General features: G+C 39.8%; 1 protein-coding gene across 1 annotated transcript in view; it reads right to left on the reverse strand.

Annotated features, from left to right (window-relative positions):
• PAK4 (p21 (RAC1) activated kinase 4) overlaps positions 1 to 2260 on the reverse strand; it is a 238343-nt gene extending 236083 nt beyond the window's left edge. Inside the window, exon 1 of the mRNA XM_085624978.1 lies at positions 2157 to 2260. The gene's annotated coding sequence lies outside the window, so the exon portion shown is untranslated. The remainder of the gene's footprint in view (positions 1 to 2156) is intronic.
• Positions 2261 to 11092: the final 8832 nt, after the last annotated feature.

Raw genomic sequence — 11092 nt, forward strand, 5'->3', positions numbered from 1 at the left:
ACCCTTACATAACAACCAGAGACCTGTCTCTCTGATATTGAATGTTAAACACTAGTGAGAGCTCAGTAATTTAATGAATCCAAAACTGAAGTACTGCTTCTCAACACCAAGTACACTAGCAACATCTATCCTCAAAATTAGTGCCTCACACTCGATAAGTAAAGCATGAAAGCATCAATATCAAAGATCCCGAGGCACTTGCTGACTGCCTGTATGGGATGATAAATCGAGGATTATCATCCCATCCAAGCAATCACTTTAAAAACCTGTATTAAAAGGAATAATATAAAAAACCCAGGAGAGAAATCGTAGGACAACTAATAATGAACATCATCTGTCATAAGAGGACAGCTGGGCCCTTGAGAGTTGTGGCAATTGATCGAGGATTACAATATAGGAGCGAATGCACATTCCTAACTGGATGGGCATCCATAGTAAAATGCACCTACCAAATAGAATGAAAAGTGAGGGAAACATTAGGGTATAAACAAGTTGATTAAAGGTGTCATGGTCTTTTTCCACTGTTCAAATATTACAATTTATATCATCCATTTATTTAACTGAGACAAATGTAATCAAAAATAACAATTTGAAAACGTTTAAAGAAATATACACGTGATGAAAAATAAGCAGATCAGAAGAGTCAAGGACATAAGCCTTCGTCACAATTGTTCATTCTGTTTAGTCAGTCTATTTTTTTAGTTCCAATCTAGATATGTTATATTTCTGTGGTTATACAGTGTCTCAAGATTTAGAGCTATGTTAGCAATGTGTAAAACAGTATAACAAAAACAATGGTGTTACTAGTTGGCCAGTACCCCATACCCCTAAACCAAAGGCACCAGAAAGCATATGTATTCATAGCAATATTAGAAATGACTGACTTGTATGAAGGCCTACAGTTCTGTTTTGTGTGCTGCCTAGCCACCGCTTAACATTGCTTCTATTCACTTAATAGATATCACGCCATCCTTACAATATTGTTGTCTTCTTAAAACTGGTTGGGGTCATATGAATCATGTGGACTAACTATCACTAGTTTTCAAAGTGGGTGTTTAAGAAAAATGTGTTGCTTTTAAAAATCCTTCTAACTATATATTTATCGCTATTCATTGTGCTAGCTGAACATGCAGTACTTGACAAATACTGTCAGACCGGATCTGCTGGCTCAGTGGACTAATGTGTCAACTGTGCCGCCTATATTTGACCTCATGGTCACAGGTTGAAATCCCGTAGGTTCACTCTGCCTTTCATCCTTCTGATGTCAATAAAATGAGTACCATTAATTTGCATAACAATAAACATCTTATTCAGTGCCAAGATACATGTCGCAATGAAAGTGTGCTTTTCAAATACAATTGTAAAGTTACACCAGCCAGGTGGTCACCTATTAGTGGAGTTGCACTGTTCACCACCAAAAACGCAGTATATATCATTCTGGGCCACAAGAGTCGATATGTAGCAACACATTAGGAGAGCTACGTTCTCACTACTAGTTATAGCATAATAAACAAAAGCTTAAACACGTAAAATTGAATTTTTAACCAGAATGAAAATTCTGAATTGTATGCATAACACCGAGTGCCTATAAGGTGATCCATTATTTGTTCCTTGTTTTAAGAGTCGTTTGTCAGTAAAGTAATCATATATTCCTTGACAGCTATTCCACTATTATGCGAGAACTTGCTGCTATCAGAAGACTCCTCCATGACAAACTCACAGACTCTCAGAATTACGCACAAGGGACACGCTCACACAAATATAGCTGGGCGAATCGGACTAAGTGTTAACTGAAATTGTCTTTTCCACACGCTTGAGTAAACACCATGTCTTGAGTACAGACTAAGACTTTAGATTTTTTCGGCGAATTAAGTTCATGCTGCAATTATTGTTGGTACTAAGTCTGTCTACGACAGCAAAAGTAGCATGTGTTCTGAGAAGGTCAACCTCCAGAAATTAGTTCTCAATTTACCGTGACTTTTAATGCCCACTATCATGCAATAAATCCGAAGCCAACTCTTGCAAGGTTATATGGGTGCTGACCCGAAAAGAAGAATGATCTTATATAGCAACATATTACGAAAATAAAAAAACGAATGGATTTTGTTGCTTGAAATTTATTTTGTACCGAAGGTAACCATATGTTTCCTACTTACACTGATCTTCTGTGAATTCAGCCTAAGCTCCGTGTCCCGTTGTTGATCTTTTAACGGATGTCATTTGTCCGTGATTTCAACACTTCCGGGTCGTATACAACCAATCCCACAAGTGAACATATTCTAGGAAATCCTTTGGGACTGGAGTCGGCGGTGCTGCTAACGTGTCAGGTGACCTAAGATTGGAGTATTGACAGCACCTCGGCCAATCGCAGTGCACAGCTCAGAATCCCGAAGTGCTGACAGGCTGTGAAGTTGCATGTGCGCTTGAACTGAAGCAGTTTTCCTGGCGATCGGGCGGCGTCTCCCAGTATGCAGCTCTCCCGCGTGAGACGAGTTAGTTAGTACATGACTGACCGGGCAATGGCGTCCTTTCTAGGCCAGGGTAGGCGATGGTAACTGCTGCTGTCGGTGGTTCTGGATGTAAAGAGGGGACCGGACAACACAATAGCAGCTTGGAGCAGGTGTTGAAATGAGCGGTGGTTGGATCGTGTAGCTAATCCACGCTCTCTGCAGCGATTTCTCTGATGGGTTACTGTAGTGGCGTCTTTGAAGTCAATTTTAGTGGAGTCATGCAGCGAGCCGCAGAATAAGACTGGTGGCGGTCATCTGTTAGGGGTTTGTGTATTTACATGTTCGCCTAAAGTGTTTACATCTGACTTTTGTACGCACATACAAAGTGAGATTTAAACATTGTGACACATTTACGCCGCCGCTGCGTCACTTCCAGCGGCGGTGTAAATCATGCGCCATGTTGAGCCGTATTTACAACATGACGCATCTAGGGAGATGTGTCACGGTATAAGCCCCTGCGCCACATGAAACATGCGTCATGTTTCATGTGGGCATTATAGTGCTGGGTGGGCCTTCCCTCGCAGGTACGCCTCGTAAAAGTGACGCAGTGAAATCTACAAGATTTCACTGAGTCACTTTTACGGCCATGATGTGTCAAAACCCTGCCCTTGCTTGATGCAGGCGTAAGGATTGACGCAGCATGTTAGCCATAGGGCACCCCCGAGCCTTGCTGGAGCCGCGTCGCGCTTTCTACGTGACTCCAGCAATACACCGCATTTCTGCCGGGGGATGTGGCACGCATCTGCCCATCCATGCGCCACGGCGCACCGCATTGTAAATGCGGCGCATCAGTGGTGGCGCAGGGGTGGTTTTTGCGGGTCGCAAGTGTCCTGACGCATCCCTGCTGATTTGCAGAGATGCGCCAGACCTTGTCAATCTGCCCCTAAGAGAGGATGTGGCGTTACGGCATTAACTGCCGACTCTGTTTCGATTCTCGGCGTCGGCCTATCATCTTATGATTCGAGGGAAAACACTTAATTTCGTTGTGCCTACCAAAAATAACCATTGTAAGCAAACAACACTGTTTTGTTGCTATGAAAGGTAATTGGGCAAAATACTGTGATTGCCAAGGTGCAGTGTCTTTTAGAAGAGGTGGGCGAGGTTAACAAGTAACAGGGAGAGCCGAGCCAAGGGTATGGCTCGGATCTTCGAGCCTGTTCACGAGCCGAGCGCAGGAAATGTTTGCTATGTAAATCGTATAACCAACGTCACGTTCAATATGACAACGACTCTTAAAAAATCAAAGAAGGGTTTTGAGATGTGGGAGCTTTCACATTAAGTCGTCGCATTATAGCACTGCTTTTTAGAAATACTTATTAAAAGTGATAATTTTAAGCATGAACCATTAGTGAATTAAGAAGCAAGACTGTTGTCATGTAAACCCTTTACATGGCCCAAATTGTTATAGTGAAGCATTGCATTCTATTAAATAAAAATAGGTTTTATTTATGGTATTCTAAACTCACATATTTTAAAGTGCAAGCGATATTGAAGAAATAAAAGAGTTTGCCGAAATAAAATATTTGTCCAACATCACAAAATTTAAAGTGGTAAGCCGCGACTCATCCATGTTTTCTGGTTTCACTTTGTACAAATCAGCTACTTATTGTGTTTTCATTTGTATCTCCTTTTTATGTAAAAGCTTAGCATTTGCCTCGCTGTCCATCTTTTGGCAGTTTTTATATAGCACAACTCTACCCAAAGGTATTGGAGCACTTTACGTGAACACCAGATACATTACACCAGATCGCATTCATCTTTGAAAAGCACAGGGATTGAGTGATTTGCCAAGAATCACAGTATGCTTAGACTACGCTGAGACTCAAACCCGGTTCCTAAATTCCAAACTCAAAAGCTCTGTCTGTAATGTCACAATCTGGGTAGATTTTTTGGTGGTAAGCAGAAGCCATCTCCAGACTTGGCTCTTTATTGGCTTGAGGCTCCAAAAGACCTCACACCGAGTTCTAGTTTGAGCCTGGCTTGAGCTTTCAGTGGCTCGCATATCTCTGTCTCTTAGGCTTTTTTTCTGGGTCTCCTGTGCACATTCAGCAGCTGTGGTGGTGGGTACAAGGGTCGGGAGGCAGGACAAACTACATTATTTCACAAGTGGACCCATGCCAGCAGCTTACTCTTCTTCTCCTTGCCTAACCTGGATGTATCAGGTCTTTTGTAACTGTCCCCCTAGTAGAACAACACCTACACACTTTTCTGTCTCAGTCTTCATAAGTAGAGTTTAATACAACCAAAATTAGTTTCATCTAGGCTAGGTAATAACTGTACTCTTCTGTCATGTATTGTAGGCTACTTTCTGAGTGTTGCTGATCTCTACCTGCTAGTGTCCTATCCTGCTCAGTAAAAGAAGTTACTGCTCTGAAAATATTTTGTTTTATGATGTCGGCACCTATAGTGACCTTCAGTATCATTAGGATCTTTACACCTGGTGGGGGTCAATAATTTAATCACAAAAATGAGCCAGAAGAACACTCCGTGCTCTAGCGAAGCACTCTGCAAATGAACCTCGAAGGTTTCAACAATATTCTTAATCGTTTAAACAAGATTCGAAACATGTGTGAATTTTTTTCATTACAAACATTCAGTAACTTGGTCACAATAATATTACTCCATAGGGTTAGCAGGTTGAGATTCACCATGGTCAATGATTTAATGCCATTGACCAAAATGTCCTGCTCCTATCCTGCCAATAATGTTCTTTCTGGCATAGGAATCTGAAGGCTTTTTAAATGTTAGGCACACTTCTTCAGTACAGTTGTCTCCTGTTGCATCACAGGCAATTCTATTGACCTGTGGATTTCTTTAAGGTTTTTCCATTGTAAAAATGCTCTGTGATGCTGAAATGTATTTTTCCAACGCTAATTTCCTTTTCTGATTTTTATCTATTGCACGAGTGCCAACAAGGCACTCGTGCAATATGCTGCAGCATAAGACCAACTGGGATGAATCCAAAAACTAAGCTTAGGAAATTGTTGGAGAGCCCATCATCAAAGTAAATATGAAAGGTAGTGCCGAAGATTGAGGTGATGTTACTGCCAGTCGTGATGACTTATCAGCCACATTCGTACCTCGCTATTCCTATCCACCAAGCGAAGAACCTGTGAGTTATCTTGCACAGCCAACTGTACTAATGGGCACTTGGTGAAATGCAATTTGTTTGGGTGAAAACAGCATACATAGTGTGCTTTCATTCCTGTTGTATTGAGTACATCATACTCCATTATTTATCTTCTGTGTTGTAAAGTTTGAGAGACAATCTCACATGGTTTTACACTCTAATCTTGTGTTTTTGGGGTGAAACCAACATGTCAGTTAAGTTTTCTACGACATTATTGTTACTGGCTTCTGGGCATAAGAATAGCTTTCACAAAATACTTTATCCCCTACAATATAGCGTGTTGAGCATAGTAGCTGCTTCCTAATAGTGAGCAGCAGTCTGAAAGCATACATGGAGGGAACTAGCAGCTAGTACAGAAAGCACATACAAAGGAAAAAAAATTATTAGGAAAAATTGATCATTAGCGAGAGAAAAGATGCACATTTACTGTGAACAAAGCTAAAACAATGCAACAGAAGGCCAGATACAAGAAGCAATAGTGTTTTAATAGCTTGAGTTTAAATTTGGGTGGTAGCAATGTAATAAAGAAGGTGCAACAGAACAATGAACAAGTGCAAAAGGATGATAAGCTGTGTGCAAACTACATACAACTTAACATTGTTGAATCTCATTCATATAGAGGAGTGAGAGTTGTACATAAATGTCTGAGTTAAGTTGAACTTCAAAGATTCTGTGAGAAATTTATCAACATTTGTACCTCAAATCGAAATGGACAGGGACTTCCTAAAGACTATAATTATTAAATTAGCCTCCAAGAGTATAGAAACAGAAATCCCTCAATACGAATGGCATTTCACAACCGCCTATCATTACCTCCCCTAACCGCCTTGACCTGCTTAAACCAAGATGGGAATCCTGGGTAGGTACCCTAGGTGGGGAAGATTGAAGGGACGCTTCTGTGCCCCACCCCCCTTGCTATTCTGGCCCACCTACGCTTATGACTCTGGAGGGCTGACAAACACACCTCACCCAGGCTCATCAACGTACACAGATTTATTTCCTATGGTGTGGTCCTGCCCTGTGATAGGGCCCTACTGGAACATCATTGTGGCAATAATGTCTGAGGTTCTGGACCAATCAGTGGACCTTACCATATGGTTGGAAATATTATGTGTCCTGGATGATCTTGATCTTCCCTGTCATGATCAGATACTAGTTGGTATTGACACACTTTTGGCCAAGCAAGTTACTGGGCCGCAGTCACAGCCCCTGCGGTGGCGAAATGCACTTCCACCATGGATTGGTGTGCCAACATTGAAGAACCCAATATACAGAGCCAGGGGGCCTCTGAAGAAACATAGCACAATTTGAGGGAAATGGTGGGCCTGTGCAATGTCCATTGAAGAATATATGAGGAATTGGGATAGGCGAGGAGCGAAGGTTGCTGACAGCGTTGTATCTTTGGCTAGGATTCCTTCTAAATGCATTGGGTCATTTTGTTATTTCATGATGTATCAAAAACCTTAATAAAGTTAGGTATGAAAAAAAGTCTTGTGTGATGAAACACAGCACCACTACCGTTGCAAGATGTGTTTTTTTTTTTTAACCGTTTCTAAATAGTAAATATATGAATCCCAAAGCATGGAGCGCTGCATTCTGTTCTGTAATAACGACAGTAGTAGTTGCGTGGATTACAAGAAGGACTAGCTCCAAATGCTAAAATCAGCTAAATTTTTGAGTTCAGGTTTTGGCTATTGATCTTATAATATTAAGACACAAAGGAAGAATAATATCATGTAGCAGTGTAAACCTAAAATGAACACAATTATTATGCCGCATTATTTTGTGTTTATTTTTAGTTTTGTTTCCTTTTATAAAATGAGTCATGTTACTAGAAGGACCTGAGTACCTAGTATAAATATATTTTTAACGTCGTCAAAGTACATTGTTAAGTCACTGACATTGTAATTCCCTACTCCTGCGTCAACAAATTACTTCTTTGTTTTCTTATTACAGATGCTTTCTGATGAGGTCATCATGACCAAGCCTGTAACAGAAAAGAAAACTTATCAGTTGGCATTAAAAGCTAACACCATTAATTGCTCCACATAAATATATTTAAAAAAAATACATTTCATACATTTCACGTCACCAGGCGTTAGGTGATTAAGCAGCAGCTATTAAAACCCCTCACTGTAGCAAAGAATGATACAATAGTACTACATTAATTGTGGAGTACCATACTTACAACAAACCAAGGTAACTTTAGCTAATTATTAAATATATCATACTTTTATCAACAAAGCAGCAAAATATTTGCTAGGTATTCCTGACCCCACCAGCATCCCCAATACAACTGTAAAACAAGTAAGTCTTAAATCCCTCATGATTGTATCTAAAACTATACTAGAGGTAAGTCTGTTTACACCAGCCCAACCAAAATAAACTAGTATTTCAATTTCACAATAAAAGTAATAAAAAACACATTTAACTAAACTAACAAGAATAAATATATTGCCTTTCTGCTTCAAGTTACTAAAAACTAATTGTTTCAAGACAACAATTCGCATAATAACAATTGTCAAATAAATCAGCTTTCCACACACCCCCTACACTACACAAAATATATACTAATTGGAAAGAACGCAATTATTTTCTGATTTAGTCCAGCATTGTGTATTTCTGCTACGTGTGCATAAAAATGATCTGCTTAGGTCAAAGACAAAGTTTTCCTTAAGTGTCAGCCATAGTTTCACACATGAGGCCTGAAAATGTCACACACAAGTTGAGTTTAACCTGGTAGCCCTGTTTGACATTTTTAAATGTAGGCATGGTGTCCTCTGCATATGCAATAAACTATGGTGAGGAGTTCGGGAGGGATGTGTGACTTATTATAATCCTAGGAGATGCATTGAAAAGGTGACCACATCCCTTATATTTTTTTTTCTCAGAGTTTCATATAGTGCGAACTAGTCACAAAGGTATTGGAGCGCTTTACTTGAGCACCAGTTACGTTACACAAGGACACATTCATTTTTGTTAGGCACGGAGAGATTACGTGATTTGCCCAGAATCACTGGATGTTGAGCATCCTTGCCGAGACTCGAACCTGGTTCCCCACCGATCGCCCTAGCCTGTTAGGCCACATCCTCTCTCCACATTGACTGTGAACACTCTATGACACCATGACCAAATGCCAAAAAGTGAATTGCCACAATAAAGGATCTCGACTTGCTTATTGTAAAGCGACAACTCTACCTGCCCATGTCCGAAAAACAAGACGGAAAGCAGGCAAACTCTTCCGGCAACTACATTAAAATCCAGGAGAATTAGGATCACGGCAACAATTCCTCAATGAAAGACGGCGCCTAAAAAAAAGAGATCTGAGCGCACAAAAAGCTAAAAAAGAAATACTATGGGCCCAACTGCTCCACTCTGCCAAATCAAATGACTCAAACATTCTGGTGAATAAGTAATAGGAGCGAGAAAAGTCCTGCAGCAGCAAATAACGCGAATATTAGCAAAACAGAATGGGTGCAATACTTGAAATTACATTTTAAGGAAGATTTGACGGGTACATCTAGTCCTCTTGGTCCCGAAAAAGATAAAGCTGCACCACTGATAACATCGAAGGAGGTTGAGGGCGCCATTAAAAAAGCTCGAGTTGATTGCGCCCCTGGGCGAAATGGGCTCCCCCAAGCACTTTATATCATACTGGGCTAAATGTTCAATCACACCTTGGAAAATGACATAATCCCTGATAGTTGGAGGAGTTCAACACTTCATCCCATTTTTAACAAGCATTGGCATAGCCAATAGTTCTCGCCTTTGGGACCTTATAAGTGAATAGAATTGGTGTACTCAGAAACCCAAAAATAATTCATTAAAAAACCATAGGACTCCAACACCAAACATAACCAACATACCAAGTGTAACTGATATAAATATGAGTGTGACTGATATGTACCAACAAAACTCGCCCAAGAATGTGTATAGGCGTGAGAAGGAAACCAAGAAATTAAAGTGGTTGATAGATAACCCAGTATAAATCCAACAAATACATTAGGTATCGCATCCATGTAGGTACTCATACAAAAAGGCTTAGATCTTATCTCAAAATATATACACATGATTTAAATGTATTCACTTGCGACAACTTTTCCACTCAGGACTCCATGCACTTTGTTCTATTTTGTGAGCACCTTTTACATATTCGGAAACGATTTATAATTCCGATTTTAAAAGGTAAAGGTTTTATCCAGGCAAGACCGGCCCTCATTTATCTCCAAATGTTAAATAATGCGTGGGAAATTTTTAGTATTGCTAGCTTTTTAATTGCTGCAGTAAGAATAAAGAAGAAAGTAGGGTATGATAATTTGTGTACACTGATAGTTACTTGATGAGATTTCTTTTAACGTGTATATTGATGAATTGGATTGTATTTTATGATATTTTTTGGATATTTTTATTGTATATTTATAGTATGCTTTTATGGTTTTAACTAACCGAATAAAGTGAATTTGACTGACTGATATACACAGCTCTTAAAGCAGGTGGGCAAAACTATCCCTTAATCAAGAGTGTGCTCCCAGGATGAACAGTTTAATTTGTGGCCCCCAAGAAAAACAGGACTAAAAGCACTAGCTGTCTGATGTTGTAATAATTACATACCTAGTGTTGATAAAGCAAAGCCCCAAAGGGACTTCTAGGTAGATGGCTGGCATACAAAGAAATAAAGACTGAAGACAAGGAACTTTCTCCTGAGAAGTAAATGTAACCCAACAATGGCTCTGATATACAATGTACATCATCGTTCTCAAGAGAATGCTGTAGGAGAAGAATACAACAATTTTAAAGAGCTGGTATAGGATAATTTCTACTTACTCCGCATAATGCGGAAAAGTAAAAAAATATGAGTATACATATATAGTAAAGAGATTGAGGTCTCCTATAAAAAAGGATGCAAAGGACTGAACAAAGTATATAATAAAGAAATACAACCCACATGGAAAGCAGATCATTAAATAGAGATCTCAATACTATAGAAAATACTGCTAGTGAAAAGTAAGCAGAAGAAAAAAAAGAAAGAAAACTTTTCCCATGGTAGATCTAATGTCTACCTAATAGCAAATGTGATCCCATGAACAGGCTGTATTTCAGTCTATAAATAAATCTACAATGAAGGGAGTAGAAAGCCAGAACAGGCAACACGTTAAAACGTTAGGAGGTCTCACCTGGTGTAAGTAAATAGTCACACAGAGGGATCAACAACCCTAGTAGACCCACACCAAAGAATAAACCCATACGAAGTAGCGATCTACATGGAGATAAACACCCACAGAGGTCAGAGCGACGGGGGAAGTCGTGCGGACGTGGCCATAAGATAAAATAGGCCATCAAGCTAGTAGAATATGCGCAAGCATTCCCGAGAGGTATCTGTGGTAAAACCTGGGTAGATTGCAGGTACACATTGGGATAAATGCGTACTCGAGTCAAAACAACAGGGGAAGGC

The sequence above is a fragment of the Triturus cristatus genome, chromosome 9 (genome assembly GCF_964204655.1).
Source record: "Triturus cristatus chromosome 9, aTriCri1.1, whole genome shotgun sequence".
Classification (NCBI taxonomy): domain Eukaryota; kingdom Metazoa; phylum Chordata; class Amphibia; order Caudata; family Salamandridae; genus Triturus; species Triturus cristatus.